Genomic DNA, 16,706 nt, shown 5'->3' on the forward strand with positions numbered 1-16,706 from the left:
GCTTGCCAGATTGCTGTTTAATTGGCTTCATTCCCCAGAGACTAAGACTCAGGAGAAGTTTTCAAAGTTGAAATGACAGTGGTGCAAGAAGCAGTTTCCTCCTTTTCCTTCATTGTAGCATCCCCTGGGTACAGGTCCCCTCCCTTGAGAAGCCCACATGCTGAGAGCATTCAAGCCTCAACTCAGGAAGGGAGAGTGTGCAGAGGTGACAGCACATGAAAATGTGCTTCCATAGAGATGCAGATCCTCTGGAGGAGAGCAACTCCCAGCTGGGGCAGGGAGATGTGTTTGAGCTTGGGCACAGCTGAGAGGAGAGGCAGGCAGGTCCCAGGTGGGTAAATGCAGAAAGACCTCTGAGGAGCTGCCCATTGACAAGCTGTCAGAGAATGTCCCCTTGCTAACTAGAGTGGCTCTGGTATCTGCACACTGGGCATGACTCGGACTTTGAAGAGCATTTCAAAGCCACTAACCTGATCCAAATATGCAGTTCCTATTACTTTATTACTACTTCTTTTAACTATATGCTTAAATTAGTTTATATTAATTGATTAGGTTGAGCCTATTCAGATTAAGACAGTGTTTCTTGTGATGTCTTATTCCAGTGATTCAGACCAGCTGCTATCTACAACTGTCCTTGGCTCCTTACAGCAGCAATGGAGGAAGGATGGAGCATCCCCTGTGGAAGGCACAATAGCTGTGTATAATTGCTTGCCTGCTGCTTATGGGCAAGATGAAAAACTGACTAAATCCAAAATGCTTGGCTATTCCTTGAGACAAGGCCTTGGCCACACACTGGGAGATGAAGTTGCCACAAAATCCCAACACAGGCTGAGCATCTCCTGAAGCCGGGGCTGGAGACCACCAGTTCAAAGAGGTAGGACCCAGGGGTAAGTGGAAAGTGAACAGTGCCTGAAAACCACACCTTAAGCATTGCAAACGTTTGTTGTCTCTGTGTACATCAGGCTACTGAAGGCAGCCCAGACCAGGCTGTTTGTCTGTTAGCTGTCTATTCTTGGGCCACGGGCATCTCAGCCCCTTCTAGCTCTGTGGTTCTGTTCTGGAGAAAGGCAATAGGCATTCTTTCCTGACTGACCAAGCAAAGCAGTATTTATCCCACAAACACCCCTCACCATACTAATACCTGGGATTGAGGCAGCACATTTACTACTTCCTCTGAGAAAAGCAAAATCACTCAAGAAAGAAAGAGCCTGACACACCAAAGTATCTACCGTCCACTCCTGTTTCAAACCACAGAATTGGGAAGTTCTCATTCTTGTTGCTTGTTCTTTAGCTTCGTTTTCATGGAAAGTGTAAGTCTCAGCTGGAAAGAAATGTAGTTACAGCTTCATCTGGGTAACACAGAGGATAGGACAGGGAAACTGAGAGCACTACAGCACCAGCACTGCTCAAGTGCCACATTGCTCACAGGCCCTGGGGAAAAATTTGTTAATGTATTGACATGAATACTCTGTGGATTCAGCACCTTTTGCTACAGGTATATTGGAACAACTCTATAAATTGCTACACCTCAGTACTGATACAGTCACTTGTCCGCAGAGGGGTGGTACTCACAGTATAATGTGTTCCAAAACCTGTTGAGATTATCCAGAATTAGCAAAACTGAATCTATTTCAGGATACTTAGTGCTCTCTCAGCAGCCTTTCTTGGGCTGACTGCATCCCCTGGTTCTCAGGATCTTATTCCAGCAGATGGACTGATGCATTGCTGAGCACAGCCAGCCAGCAGAAGGTCTGCCTTCCTTAGGTGTGCTGCTGGACTCTGTGCAACTCCTCCTCCTGGCTGAGTAATGGGTGACTGGAAAGGGCAGTTGGAAATCAGCCACACAAAAGCCTGGTAAGTTACCCAGTGCAGCTTTAACAAGACGATAGGAGCCTCTGCTTGGATTTGGCCAGCTGGGCAGGTGACATGCTGTGTGTCTGGTCTCCAGGAAACAGCAACACATGTGTGGCTTCTCACACTTCTCCATAAAGAAATAAGCAATCTTTGAGGGTGACATCTTACAAAAGATTTACTGCTGCATTCCAGACCTCGGCATTCACACTCTACTTCAGCAGCTGCTCAGTCCTGGAAACCTCAGTTTCCACCCATCCGCCAGAACTCAACTGGCAACAACAAGAGCTGCACTCAAGCTTAAGAGAGTGAGCCAGAAACAAGGAAGAGATTTACTGCTTGGTGAGTTTATGTTCTCCACTTGCAAAGAGAAATCAGATGGCTTAATGAATGTTATTTCTTTTAAAAGGGACAGCAAAGCTCTAGCAAAACAGGTAAGCAGTAACCATTGCACCTATTTGGCTAAAGTAGAGCTAGAATTTAAACAATTTTTACTGTATTTGCTTTTGGTGAGGCAGCTGCTAGGCCAGATGTTTTCTTTCCCCTGCTTTCTTGCACTAACCTAGATGAAGGAATTAAGATTCACACTGTTGACTTAGAAGACCCACAATGACATGTGCAGCTTAACTCTGTCAGCTGCTTCTTGCCTTGCCAATTCTTGTCTGCCTGGCCACTCCACCCTGATACCTGTGCAAAGTGTGTCCCAAGGCTGTTTGCTGGTCTTTCTCATGCATCACTCTCTGCTTGAGTAGATGTCTACAGGCTCTTTCTCCGTGTTTTCTCTCCAGGGAGTTCTGGAGAAGGGAGGCTTTGGAGGGAGTGGGGATGCCAGGCTGGAGCTGGTGTGAAAATGTGAAGGGATCTGACAAAACTGTGCTGGTGTGAAGTGTCTGATCTGTGTGTTGCAGGCATGTGAGGACATGGGTATGTGGTCAGCACAAACCTCTCTCCTTAGTCCAAAAGGCAGAGACAAGCACTGTGTTCTCACTGCAGATAAAAACAGTCATGTAATTAAGGACAAAGTGCTTGGGCAGGATGGCAAGCACAGTTAGGGGGACACATTACCTCCACTGGATTTGTTTGATCTTTTTTATTTGGTTTCAGGTGAGAATTGCTTGTCCCTTTAGCTGTGTCACCATATCAGCACTGGAAGAGCATCAGCCTTTGCTGAAGTCTTTGTTGTTCAGTTTGCTTAGGTGAAATTATATTGTTTCTGCTCTCGTCGCTCTCATTCATTGTACCCCTTGTCCTGCTTTAGCCAAACTGCTTCGATGGATCCCTGCTTGCTGTAGTGAGGCTGAAAATGGCATTGCCAAGCTCCACATCTGTCCTCCTGCTGTTTCCCAAGGGTGTTCCCAGAGATTGCGGGTGTCTCTTCCAGGGATTTGGAGACCCTCACAAAAGCAGCATTTGTTCTTTCTGAGCCTCAAGGAACTCACTCACTGATAGAACAAAACTGCAGTACCAGTTTTGTCCAGCAGCACTGCTGGATAAATAATACCTGCTAGGGAAAGGAAGAGGGAAAATAAGACAGTGAAGATAATTAATAAGAGCCATTCTGAACCACATCAGCCCTGTTACACTGGTAAAGGGGGAGGCATGATTGAAAGACTGTGGTGATAAGGCTGTCCTAATAAGTAACCAGTAGGTTTTCTGTCTGCTTTTCAGTGTATCTTTCACTCTAAGGAATGTAAAAAACAGTTTTTCTCATGCACTATAAGCTATGCCAATGTCACACTGAAGCTTTGCTTCTTTATGGCAGCTGAAGGTCTGAGTCCACCACTTACTGACTCAACAGGCAAATCCAGACAAGGACTTGACAGGGTTTGAGAGTCTGAGCCTCAAAACAAAACCAGGGGTGCACACCAGTGCAAATGATTATTCCCAAATTTCAAGGCTAAGCCTGGAGGTGCTAAACAGATCAGGTTATCATAAGCCACGTTTTGTTTCTCCAGGGCTTTATTTCTGCCCATGTAATTTGGTCTGGAAAAATCCAGTCTTGGGATTGCGTAAAGGAAACTATTTTCCTGCATTTCCTCTGCTCCCTGGGGGTCTCAGGTGTGTGCAGCACTGCGGGCCCAGGGACACGGAACCACAGAGGTGTGACAGCTGAAGGGATGTGGGTCTGGGCCACAGGGGCACTCGGCTTCGGATCTCACGGCTGGGATCAGCCTGGGGTCAAACCAGCAGCGTGAGTGGTGTCAGCAGCTGTAAGCTTAGGCTTTCTCCTGGCATACCATCCCTGCACGAGGCCAGCAGCACACACACCCCAGCAGCAGAGTAGCTGAGCTCTCCGAAGGTGTGCAGGCAAAACTGCCTTCCATGCACTGAGCCTCACTTGTGGCCAGCTTTATTCTCCCTGTCCTCAGCACCCAGCAGCATCACAGAGCACAGTGAGGCTTGCTGCAGGGTACAAGCAATGCCTGAAAGGCCACCGGGTCATCTCTATGTCCAGGGATCTATCGAGGAGAGCATAAAAGAGCAAATTAAAAAATAATCACAAAAATAAAGCTAGAAAAAATGAAGAAAAAAATGCACAGGAAATAGCAGCAAGGAAGAAGTGTTGGGAATAGAGCTGCTGAAAATGTCATTGCAAAGGTCAGGGCAGGCTGAGGGAGGCAGTGATGACAGAAATACTAAGCACATCAGGAAATGTAGATACATTCTTTTTCCAGCGTTCAAAGAGGGATAATGGGAGCAATGTTGGGGACAGCCATACACTTTCAGGGGGAGTGAAAGAAATAATGAAGGGACTTCGGGTAAATCCAGAGTGAGTGATGAAGGACTCGCTCCTGTTGCAGGTTGTTAAAGCTTCAGTGCAAGGATCCAGCCCCTGGGGATCTCAGCAGCGAGCTGGGAGAAGCTGGGGCTGTGCTGGAGGGATGAACCTCGTTATGCTCATGGCAAGGTCAGGCAAATGATGCAGGGAGTAATGATCAGGGTCCTTCAATTCAGCAGTGAGTGGGTCCAGCCTGATGGAAAGGACCTGGAGAAGCGTAATTTGATTAAAACTAGTGTGCAAGGACTAACAAAAGAAAATCATGCTTAACAAATTCTGTGGGAAGTTATTGTTTTTGAAGTGGATGACATTAGGAGCTGACTGGCAGATGCTGTGGGTGTAATTTACCTGGCCTTCAGCACAACCTTCAGTGTAGAATAAATGAATACATTAAATTTGCATTTATATAGCTCCTTCTCATCCACACACCACACAAAGCACTTTGCAAACATCACGTGGGCCATACAAAAGATGCATCTATGACAAGTTGGGACAAAGAGAGTGTTGGAAAAGCGTCCTGGAGAAGCTGTAGATTGGATGTGTCTTGGAGATGCATGGTCCACACCCAGGTACCCACAGTCTGTCCACAGAGAGCCACTGAATGGTTGGGATCACTTGGAAAATTATAGAAGTGAATTCTTGCTGACCAACTCACACATCCCCTTCCTGTCTCTGAGGGGAATCCCCAAGCAAAGGATGTCCAGGCTGTTTGTTACCATCTTCTGGCTCTTGGTGTGTACACTGGCCTGACCAGCCTCACAGCTCCCTGTCCTGCAGCAGCAGCGGGGGCTGTGTGAGTCAGTACATCCTGCTGCTGCTGGGGATAGCCCACAATGAGCAAGTTCTGGAGCAAAATGCACATAAAAGCTTCCTTAATTTCAAGTGTCCTCTGCTATAGCAACAAGGTAACATACTGCACTTTACAGAAGCACCTAAAAGCCTCCAATAGAATTGATCATAATATTTAATAGATGATGAGGGTTTTTCTTCAGTGAAAAACAGCAGAACTGTTTCCAGGTAGCTGAGATGTGGTTTATGTCACCCTTATCAAAACATTGGTATTTATTTTTTATTTTTATTAAAGATGGTTGTTGCCCAGTTCTGTGGCTAAAAGCTTTCCTGCAGTTGAACCCCGGTAGCAGTCATTTCAAAGCTATGAAAGGCAGGAGGGTTTTTTTGCACTAAAATATTTCAAAATCATAACTGATGTGGAAGAGTAAAAGATGACTTCCATGGCTTACTAGTGAAACCAGCTTGGAATTTAAAAGTATCATATTAGAAAAATCGCTATTAACTGCTCCCCCAGACCTGGGTCCACAGCAGGGAAGCTGTGGGTTTGTCCTGTCACCACATTGTCAGTAATGAAGAGACAGACTCTGCCATCCTTCTCTCAAATGTCATGGTCATATAATGAGTAGAAGTTTATGGCACATACAAGAAATGGACCCTGGATTCATAAAGGTTTCCTAACTTTAGTTCATCTCCACTTTGAAAAACCACTGCACTTGTGTTTTACTGTGACCAAAAAAAAAAGAAAAAAAAAAGGAGAGGAGGTCCCTCAAGCAGTTTCCTAAATTCTGGGAAAATAGAGAGGCCCCAGGAAGAGCCAACCAACCATGAGTTCAGGATATAGGCCAAGGGCTGCAGCTCCATTATCCCGTTCCATAGAGAGGGACTGTGACTTTCTGTCCCTGCCCTCAAACCCGGGACAGCCCCAGCCAGGCAGCTTCCGCCTCTGCCCTCTCCTGGGGGATGTGGCCTTTGCTGCCTTGGGGAGGAACCCTCACAGTAATTGTGTCAGCAAGGATTTCAGCAGCGCTGCCATGAGGTTTGCACTGTACCCTGCAGTTCCTGGCTGCTGGTTTATCCCCTGGGCTTACAGACAGTTCACTCTGCAGCACTGCCACAGTCCCAAGCAAGTACAAGGCTATTTACCTGCACAGTTGCAGGTGCTACAAACTAGGATGGGGAAGGAATATCTATCAGCAGCTTTACTAGCTCTAACTAGCTTTATGCAATGCCCTTGTAGCCTTTTTTTTCTGTTTTAAAGCTATAAAAGTGCTTCACTAGTATAAGTAACAGTAACTTAAAAATCCATCTCAAAGTTGTCCCCGACTTACTCCAAAAGCATTTACTACATGAAACAATTGTGAGAAATTGCACTGGCAGCCAAAGACAAGCTGTCTCCAGAGTCTGATTTTAACAGATTATTTTTATTAGGAAACACTGGGAAGTGTCAGTGAGTGAAAACTTGGGAGAACTGGCTTATGGCAGTCCTTTCAACAGCTACCTCTCCACCCCTACTCCATCAACATCGATCTTAAATGAGTGTCTCCTTTAAGGTTTAGCTTATCTGCACCAGTTTTAGAAACAACTTAATGAAGTGGATTTATCCCTCTTCTCCACACAGGAGCTTGGCTAGTTCTGCCTTTATGTAGTTCTTATGTGCATCTCAACCATGATCTCCTTTTCCTAAAAATATGCTAACCAGCCTTATCTGTGGATTAATGCGGCACCGATATGGTGGGGGAGTTCTTCAGCCTCGGGGGGAAGTGATATCAAGCTCTCAAAAGAGCACCTCTTTTAGGAAAACCCCTCAAAACTCAGGTAGGCTCCTACTGCTCCCGTCCTGGCACTGAGCTCCCAAAAGAAGACGACCACGCAGGATGAGAGGCAAGGAGGAGAAGCAAGTTTATTGGGTGTGCCCAGCCTTATATAGGGAGTGGTGGAACTTTCTGGAACTTGGGAGGAGAAAGGGGAGGAGATAGGATGGGGTGAGGCATCCCATTGGTCCATATGCAAATAGAGGGGAGGGGCAGGGAAAGGACCAATGGGAAACAGGGATTAGAACATAACCAAATATGGAACTGTGGTGCATTGCACCAAACTGCGGCCAATCAGGAATGGGTTCGCGGGAAAATGCCCTAAGAGTTTGTGGGAAGAAGAAACTTGGACAAGATGATTAAGGGAAAATACATGGGGTAGACATGATGACTGTATAACATTTAAACAGGGAAAACATCAATATAGGGTGTAAAACTGTTACAGTCCTCATAAAATCCTCGCAGGGCTTCCATATTCGGGGGTCAGGGTCTTGGACTTCAGCGTCCTCATCAACCCCTCTTTTGTAGTATTTCCGCCCTTGTATAAATTCCTGGTCTACCCCAACACAGCCTTTTGGTGAAGGGTGTTTCCTCCTCCTTTTTCATTCCTTGAGGCTAATGTCTCATGCTCTTGCACTGAACTGTTCATTTTTCATGATTTAGCTTTTAATGAGAGTTAGTAATGGTTGTTGCAGGGTATCTGTGGTCTCCCTGCCCTCATGTTTCAGCACTGCATGGCCTGGGGCATCGTCAGCAGTGCTGCTTTGCAGGAGGTAGATGGATGTGCACAGTGGATTCACAACAAGCCTCTGAGATGGAGCCAGAGTCTGCCTAAAATCCCAGGTACCACATATATACTCACTAATACAAATGTTATTTTATAGTACTCATGTGATGTATATAGACTTAATTCGTGTCAAGAACATAACAAGACATTCTGTGTAGCTTGATGCAGTAGAGATTTAGCAACAGAATGTCTATGAGCTTATCAAATAATGTATAAAAAGTAGAAAAAGAAAAGAACTAAGGTTAATAACCAAGCAGCCTTTTGAAGTCAGATAGATACAGTGCAGACCAAATATAAGCCGAGAATAACTAAATACTATAGAGAAGCAAACACAATCAAGATAAAGAAGAAATACCTCAAGACAACAGATAGGACTTAACTAACAAGATTGTCTCTAGTTAAATTTTAAGTTAAGAATCACTCTAAAGAAGAATTACCATCCTTCCTGACCCCAGCCCCACAATTACCAAGAAACACCGTGCAGAATCAGATGGGAGGACCTAAAAGACAATCATTTAACAAGAAATAAAGAATATGTATGTTTTACCTGTAATAAGCAGAGCCTGTGAGCTCTAACGGCATGTCACTCATGGAGCAGAGACTCCCAGTGCACCCAGTGCTGTGCTGTTTACTCTGTAGCTTTCATTACTTATAAAATTAAACTACCCTTTATACCGAATAATTGGCTGTTTGGGTAGTCGTTTATAACACTCAGTGTGCATTTTACTGAGGCTTGGCTCTTAACATGTGCCAGGCCTAGGCCAGGCTCTGCTCCCATCTGAAACTTCACTGAAAAACCCCCACACTTTTAAGATGAAAGAAAAATGTGTTTTGGCACAATGCTAAGGTCTACTAGTGTCTTCCTTCTGCATTGCATCTTTTCAGCAGAAATATTGATATTCTTGGTCATAATGGGGAATAAGGGTCTGTAATTCAGAATTTTATACAGCCTGTGAGTATTTCTCAGTAATTCTGTGTTACAGACTGGCCTTGGGGCCTCCTCTCTCCAGCCCTGCTCTCAGGAGCACTGGTTGCAATTTGACTTATGTGCTCAGTCTCTGTCCTCTACTCTGTCTCTCACAGAGGAGATGGGGAGAGAGGGGATCCACTTGCATGAAGGGCAAAAAACCCAACCCATCTGCCATCCTGTGAGGACCTGAACTCCCCATGTGTCTGCCTCAGAGAGAGGATGGAACAATTCCCCACCCCTCAGGACACTCTGACTCTCACAGGACTTCACAGAATTGTCCCATGTGACTGTGGTGGTCGTGCTGTGGCTTTCCACTTTACTTGGGCTGCTTTGCTAAGTTTATTTTTTTATTCTTTGTTTTTGCCTCTGAGATCATCACGGTGACCAGAGCTCTCATACCCCATATCTCAGCACTAGTATTTTATATGACAGGCACCCTCAGCAGAGTCACACACTCCTCACTGTCACCCAAACTCAGTTTGTCCTTGAGGGTTTGTACACTTGCACCCTGAACCAGGCCTTGCCTCTCTTCCACCTCCCCACTGTCCCCAGTGCTGTCAGCCTCTCTGTCCCACCCTGGGATCCCAGGTGCCTTCCCAATGGTGTGCACATTCGCACATGACATTGCTCTCCCTTTTCTTTTTATATCAACAGCTGTTCCAGATGCTGCAGGTGTGTATTGAGGAGCCCACTCAAGTCTATGATGGTTAAATGGCTTCAGAAGTAAACCATGATTGAGTTTCCAGGGGTCAAAAATGGAAACACACGTGGTGTAAGTCTTGCTGGGTTTGTATTCAGTTCATTGTCAAAAGATTGCATTGCACACCAGATTTGTGTGCACTTGATGTATCACTGGCATTCATGTTTTTGTACATTGGAATAATTTCTGGAGTGACCTTCTATTAGCCCATGTATTGACACTTTTGAAAGAGTAATGAATTCCTTTTCACCCCCAAACTGAGCAGAGCATGGTCTGCCTGGTGGCATTAGCAAGAGGAAGGAACAAGTGCTCTCCTAACAGTGATGGGAAGAAGGGGTGAATTGAAGAGGTAAATTAGATCTTTTGTGTTGGAATGGGTAGCACATGATTAAAAAAAAGGTGTCATTCAGAAATAAATAACTGAGATGGCATTTAAAACAAAGCAAAGGTATACACACTTGCCTATTCTAACACAAACTCCTGTAATAATTAGCAACTGTTCCTGAAGTGCTGGCTGGGTTGAGCAGCTGCCTGATGAACCTCAGCAGCAGCAAAGCCTGGAGGAGATGCCCTGCAGCCTGTGGGGCCCATGGTTCCTGGGGCTGTCCTGCACTACTGCAGGCACACAGATAGCTGCTGACACCTGAGCCCAGGCTGCAGTCTCTGACCCGGGGCCACACTGCCCCAGCTGCTGCACACACCCTGTCAGGCCTGTCCAAGGATGTCTAAGGCTTGGGAAGAAAATGTCTCCCACCCTTCTTACTTACAGTGGCAGAGCCCAGTCTCAGCCTTCACATGGATTATTCTGTTTTAATGCTCTGTACAGAGACTAAGGAAAGACCAGTGTCTTTCCTTTGAAAGTCTAAGGCCAGAGACCAAAAACCAAAGCCAGGTGTTTGGAGAAAAATGATTTTATTTCTTGGGGCAAAATGATTTTTTTCTTTAGGTATTCCAAATTGCTGAGCATTACAAATTCAGCGTATGTCAATGGTACTTCAAGTCCTCAGCAAGCATTGCAGCTCCTCAGAGTTCATGGTAAGGTATGCACCTTAGTCCTTTAGAAAACATGTCATGTCAAGTTGATGAGATGTCTCAAAATGCACAACAGCCTAAACTTATGTCTGAAAATATCCTGGTCTAATAATTTAATTTCTTAAAAGTGCAGGGCATGAGTATCTTCATTCTATATCTACTCGTACTGGTCTATTAACATATGTGTGCCCTAAGAGTAGAGAGGTTAAAGATTACACAGACTCTTCCACCTTTACCATTTGAGTAAGAGAACAGCTATGTAGCTTGTCATGAAGGCTTTGCTGTGCACAAGGAGTCAAAAGGAAAAATTCAGTGGAGAAAGGGCTGTCTACATTAACAGGTAATGTGCAATAGCAGTGGATCTGTAGAGGGATGGAACTGGTACCAAGAACCAGAGCTGGCACTATCCCTCAGGATACTTCACTTTGGAAGAGCTCCAGCCTGGTCATGTCAATGTCCATTAGAGTCCGGACTTCATTAGGGACATCCCACATCTTACAGTTCAGTTTCATCTGACAAAACTCTAGTTTATACACTATTGTGCCATGATGCAAACCAATGCATAGGAAGTAAAGAGCATCAGGTATTTGCTTTTCAAGTTTACCCCTGATTTGAACTGGAATTTGAACCAAAGCAGGAAATCTCCCGCACTGCTTGAAGAAGTACATCATGTATTTCCAGTCCATATCCAGTTCTCATCCAGCAAGAAAAGTGAGGAAACAGAAAACTCACCTGTGGCAGCCTCTCCTGTGTGTTCTGATGCATAAATGAAGCAGAAAGCCATCACTTACAGAAGTCTTGGTGAGTTCTACCCACATAAAACTGCATGCTGAAGTCCTGCAGCTTGTTGTGACATTGCACAGGCAGGGATAATCTGTGACAGGGGCTTTTTAGCTTAGAGGTGTGGCTATTTAGTAAATGCTTAAGTCCTACTCTATGATATGAAAAGAGTTCATGTTCAGCATTTGCATTACAGTTTTCTCCTTGCTTTATTTACCTGTTCCTGTTACCAGCTATCTGATCTCCACACCAAACAGGTGAGGTTGCATTCCTTCTTCATGAGACTAAACCAACACAAATGGTGAGCATTAAATAGAAATCTGTAAATGTCCTTGAAGAAACCCAGAAAACCTCTGCCTGTAAGGACATGGAAAACTTAAAACAGAAGATAAATTGTGGTTGGCAAGGGGCTGTAGGATGAGGCTTCTCTTCAAGGAAAGACTTAATAAATTAAAGGTGACTTACAGAAGTTTTGCACCAGGGTGTGTAAGTACTTTTAAAGCAATTCTGCAGTGAACAGAAAAATTCAGACCCTTCATGTGTTTCATGGATTTTAGAATAACAGAGGTCAGAAAGGAGCGTGGGGTCATTTGATCCCACTTCAGTCTACAGCAGGGATAACCAAAGTAAGAGTTGGTCACTCAGGGCCTTGTCCAGACAGTTACTGAAAAAACTGTGCTCTCTCACGATGCCCTTTTTTCTTCCTCTGTCCAAAGTATGCCTCTCTATGGCTTCTGCCTTGATCTTAAATTTTGCAAGCCCTCACGTTCGTTTGCTCCTCCACCACAGGGGTGTTCCTCACAGTTGGTCCAGCCCTAGGACTGTGCCAAGTAGAGGATTTTGCATTTGTTTTTGCTAAACTTTAGGATTTTAGAGTCAGGATGTGGTCCTGCAGGTCCCCAGCCAGGCTTTTTTAGAGCAGACCTCAGCTAGTATAGCTAATGAAGGCTCACCACAATCAGCAGCAAAACCATTAGGATCTGTCTTTGCATTTAGAGGAAAGTACCAATGGCAAGACAGTCCTCTAGAGGATGTCAAGAAAAAGAAAAAGGACATGAAAAAACAACGCAAACCATCCCATCCCTTCATTCGTCTCTTGGATGATTAGACTGGACAACTAAGTTATTCGCTGGGTACCAATTTCTTACAAACCGTGGCTGCACACCCACCCCCACTCCCCTTGAGCAGGGCCTGGTGCCGTGATCCTGCAGCAGAGCTGGAACCCTCGAGCTGTGAGACGGCAGCTGTGCTGCCAAACAGGAGTGGGAGCAGCCGCTTGAGGGAGCCAAGGCGACATGCAGTAAGAGCCAGCAGATTATATAAGAATCATTTTTGGAGTGTTTCAGCTGTAATCACTGTCTTCTGCAATGTTAAATCTGTTGGGTCAGAAGACTCTGAGAGCTTCTGTCTCAGATTTAAATGGTTTTTAATTTGGCTTCCAAATGAAGTCTTGTACAGTTGTGATCTGTGTTTAGTCTGTCCCCTTTGATAACTTTTGATAGGGGCTGTGTGTGTCTCAGTTTCCAACAGATGTGACAGCTGTTCAGAAAGCTTAACATTAACTTTCTACAAGTTGCATGAAAGCAGACAGAAAATAGTCATGAAAACAGGTACAGTGAGGTCCTTTTATAAATCAGTTAATATCATTAGAAAAACCACCCAACCACTTGGCCTGCAACATTTTCTTCAGGTCCAAGCCTACTGCCTCTGTTTTAAACATCAGAGACTCCACAAAGGAGAAAGTTTCTAGTGCTAGTTTCTCCCACCTTATGAACTCCAACTGCTATTTTAATCTTAAGCCAACATTTTCAGGAATGTTATGACTCCAAGGAAAAGGCTCAGACTTCACTCGTCCTGCTTTTTTAGCCTATGGGATTTACCATACAGTGAAGATTTCTCTATGCAACCAGGAGACTTCACATCTTTGGATCCCACAGGAACTCTTGCCTTTCCTAACAGGGCTTGGTACTACCTGATTCAACAGTTTCAGTCCCTGGGTGTCTGCATTCCAGCCACCCCAATGACCCTTCCTGTGTGAGGGCAGTGGGATCTTGTACCCATGGCAACCTTGTTTCCTGAAGGACTGTGGTCTCCAGGTCAGGACACGAGCAAGGAAGACAGAAAACTTGGAATCAAGGTAAGAGACAACCTGAAAAGAGAGGGTTACATGCAATGCTTACCTAGCACCTAAAAGAACCACCCACCCCACCCCTCCCTCTCTGATTTTAGCAAGTTTTAGTCTTCTGTGAGTGTGTTATGGACAAGACAGATCTTGCAAAGGCTCTTCAAGAAAAATGGTACAACCTTGTTAGAGATTTGTAAACCATTAAGTTTCCTTTAAAATGCTGTCCAAGATTAAAAAAATGATTGCTAAAAGTCTATGATAGAGACAACACAACCCTTTGATTTTACTTGTAATTCACGTCTGTGCGTGCTGGGGAGTAGGGTCAGAATTTTGGCAGCAGTGTTACTTTATGAGCTCTCATTTGTGTTTCTTTTTCCCTCAGGTGGATTTATTTTTTGTCCACATCAAATGCAGAGCCTGCTCCCTCTATCAGGACCGTGATACATAAAAGAGATGTTATCAAACTGCATCTGACATCCTGGCATGGAAAACTCGTGTCAGCAGAGACATTCAGTGAGTGGCCAGAAACACAAAGTTTTCATATTAACAGGTACTGTAGCAAATAAATCAATCAAAAATAACAACAAATGACAGCAGGGACATTAATGCTATACACTGAAATACAGCAGCTACGACTCCAGCCTATAATGCCACTTGACTGTAAGAATAACCTCAGAAATTCCCCGCTTGGGGACAGTAATAGAATTAACACGTGACAGAATAAACATCATGCCTCTTACCCAGAACAAACCTCTCTTCTGAAAAGACAGAAGGTACCAATTCAAGAGGTTTAAATCCATGTGCTTTTAAAAAAGACTTTGCAGTGCACGTATACATGTGTGTGTCTCTTTCTCTTCATATACTTATGTATGTAGACACACATACACATGTATGTTGCTCCTCGCCATCATGAAAGATGAAAAGGCCTATCGGTAAAATGCCTAGACATGAAACTTCATGGTGCAAAAATCTCTTCTCCCAGCAGTTCCAAATATATTGCAGAAGCTGTTGCAAAAGAGTAAAAGTAAGCATCGGCACTATTCACCTTCTGCTGTCTTGTCCTTGTATTGGGGGAAAAAAGTGCCTATATTTAGAAAGCAAAATTAACACTGAAGCAATTTTCACATCGCTAGCCCTTTAGTCTCCTCAAATATTGTTTGTGCTATCTGCTTTTGTGCAAGAGGATGGGGCCACATAAAAGTAATCACAAGGATGGAAATGTTCTCAGCAGGAGGAAAAGGGATTATCAAAAAGCAGAGGAATAAGACTTATGAATGTTTTGTACTCTTGGGCATCCATATGTCATTTGAACTATGTAGAGTGTTAACAGATAGATCTAAAAATAGAGAGTGTATTATTTATTAACTTACTAAGCTTTCAAAACCAGGAGCTGAATAAGTTTGGCTAATAAACTACATCAGATCACATCCATAGGAGGACACACGGATATAAATCAGTTGAAGTGGAAATCTACAGGTCATCATGAGGCCCTTCAGGAACGTAAAGATTGAGTTACTTTTCTTGTAGGGAAAATACATAGAATAGTGCCATTTATTAATAAATTTGATACCATCTTTACAACATCCTGTACTTGCCCTTGCCCAGCTTCCCCCAGGTAGAGCAATTGTGTACTTGATTCAGAACAAGATCTGTCCAAAGGAAAACATGATCCAGGGGAAATACGACACCAGAGAGCAAATTAAACAGAGAAACTAAACTACTGAAGGCTGTTTGTTGGGATCTCATGATCTTCCATCCCTTTGGCATGAGCAAAACAAACTGCTGAATGCAACAAAATATAATGAACTTTTATTCTTCTCAGCCCTTGAATCCAAAACATGCATTATATATTGGTTACTTACATGTTTATCCTCTGCCTTTTGCCACAGGATTTCTTACAACCTCACCTGGAAATCCATGCTGTGCCTTACCCTGGGGAACTGATCTGAGTGCAATAGTGATGTCTTGGTGCCCATCAATAGCATTTGAAGCCACTGGTTGATGTTCATTGCACTTGGCAGGATGGAGTTTCAAAAAGGAAGTTTCCAGTAGTTGTATTAGTAAAGATGAGTCAGAGAAAGGGACACAGAATGCCAGTGGCTGTACCAAGCTGCAAGCTAAACTCTGCCCATCCTAGAGAAAAGAGGCCTTTACCTCAGGGCACAAGGTCTTAGTACGGGCTTCATATTTTTGCTCATGGGATTACTTATTTTATTTTTTTTTAATTCCATTGTCTCCAGATGGCCAAATCCTGATGTGAGATGCAATTGAAAGAACAATCATTACCTAGGTTTTAAAAGGAAATCCTACCAAAAAAAAAAAAAAAACAAAAAAGAAAAAAAAAGGGAAAAAGGGACCGGGGTGTTTTGAAATCGTGATTTTTACTTTTGTGTTCTAAGAGAAAATCTTCTTTTCTATTCTACATGTAAAATCTTATTACTTCTTTGTTTTGAAAAGGTCACATCACCTGATGCAGTAATTGCATGCAGCTGTTATGTAATTGTTCCACATACTTGTATTAAAAAAGCAGTAATTGGCAGAGTGGTTTGGATGTTATTAAGTGGCAGGTACCTCCCGTGGACAGCAATAGCTATTCATCTGATGGCAGCAGTTCCCAGAGGGAGCTCAGAGCTGCCTGCAGGAGCTGGCGTGGACTTGGGCAAGTTACATGCTCCAGCTCTTCGCTGTGGAAGGCAACATGGAATGCCCATGTTGGGGCTAAATGTCTATGTATCAAAGGTAAAAAAAGGACCCCTTCTCTGTGTCCCCTGCTGCTGGCTGCACAGCCCTGTCTTGGCAAGCCTCCCCAAGCCCACAGACCTGTTCTTCAGTCTTCTCTCTCACCTGGAAGGGACAACAAAGGTAGGCAGTAATATACAGTATTTACACATTGCATTTACATTAGAAAATGGACTTCAAGTGGAGCCTCCTATTTTGTCAGTGTACAACTGTCTGTTCTGAAGGATTGTAGGAAAGCAACATATTTTTTTCCCCCAGTTGACTGAATTGGGTGTCACTCATTTCCATCTCCTGAAGGCAGGCAAGAACGAAATGACTGGTCTATATACAGGACCCTCCC

General features: G+C 44.1%; 2 long non-coding RNA genes across 2 annotated transcripts; both read left to right on the forward strand.

Annotated features, from left to right (window-relative positions):
* Positions 1–1,901: 1,901 nt before the first annotated feature.
* LOC139674107 (uncharacterized) lies at positions 1,902–10,142 on the forward strand. Its single transcript, XR_011698277.1, has 3 exons — positions 1,902–2,193; positions 7,962–8,076; positions 9,645–10,142. It is a non-coding gene; the product is annotated as an uncharacterized lncRNA (long non-coding RNA).
* Positions 10,143–10,434: 292 nt separating this feature from the next.
* On the forward strand, positions 10,435–16,487 carry LOC139674106 (uncharacterized). Its single transcript, XR_011698276.1, has 4 exons — positions 10,435–11,523; positions 13,462–13,639; positions 14,010–14,177; positions 15,517–16,487. It is a non-coding gene; the product is annotated as an uncharacterized lncRNA (long non-coding RNA).
* Positions 16,488–16,706: the final 219 nt, after the last annotated feature.

The sequence above is a fragment of the Pithys albifrons genome, chromosome 7, assembly GCF_047495875.1.
Source record: "Pithys albifrons albifrons isolate INPA30051 chromosome 7, PitAlb_v1, whole genome shotgun sequence".
In the NCBI taxonomy this organism is placed as follows: domain Eukaryota; kingdom Metazoa; phylum Chordata; class Aves; order Passeriformes; family Thamnophilidae; genus Pithys; species Pithys albifrons.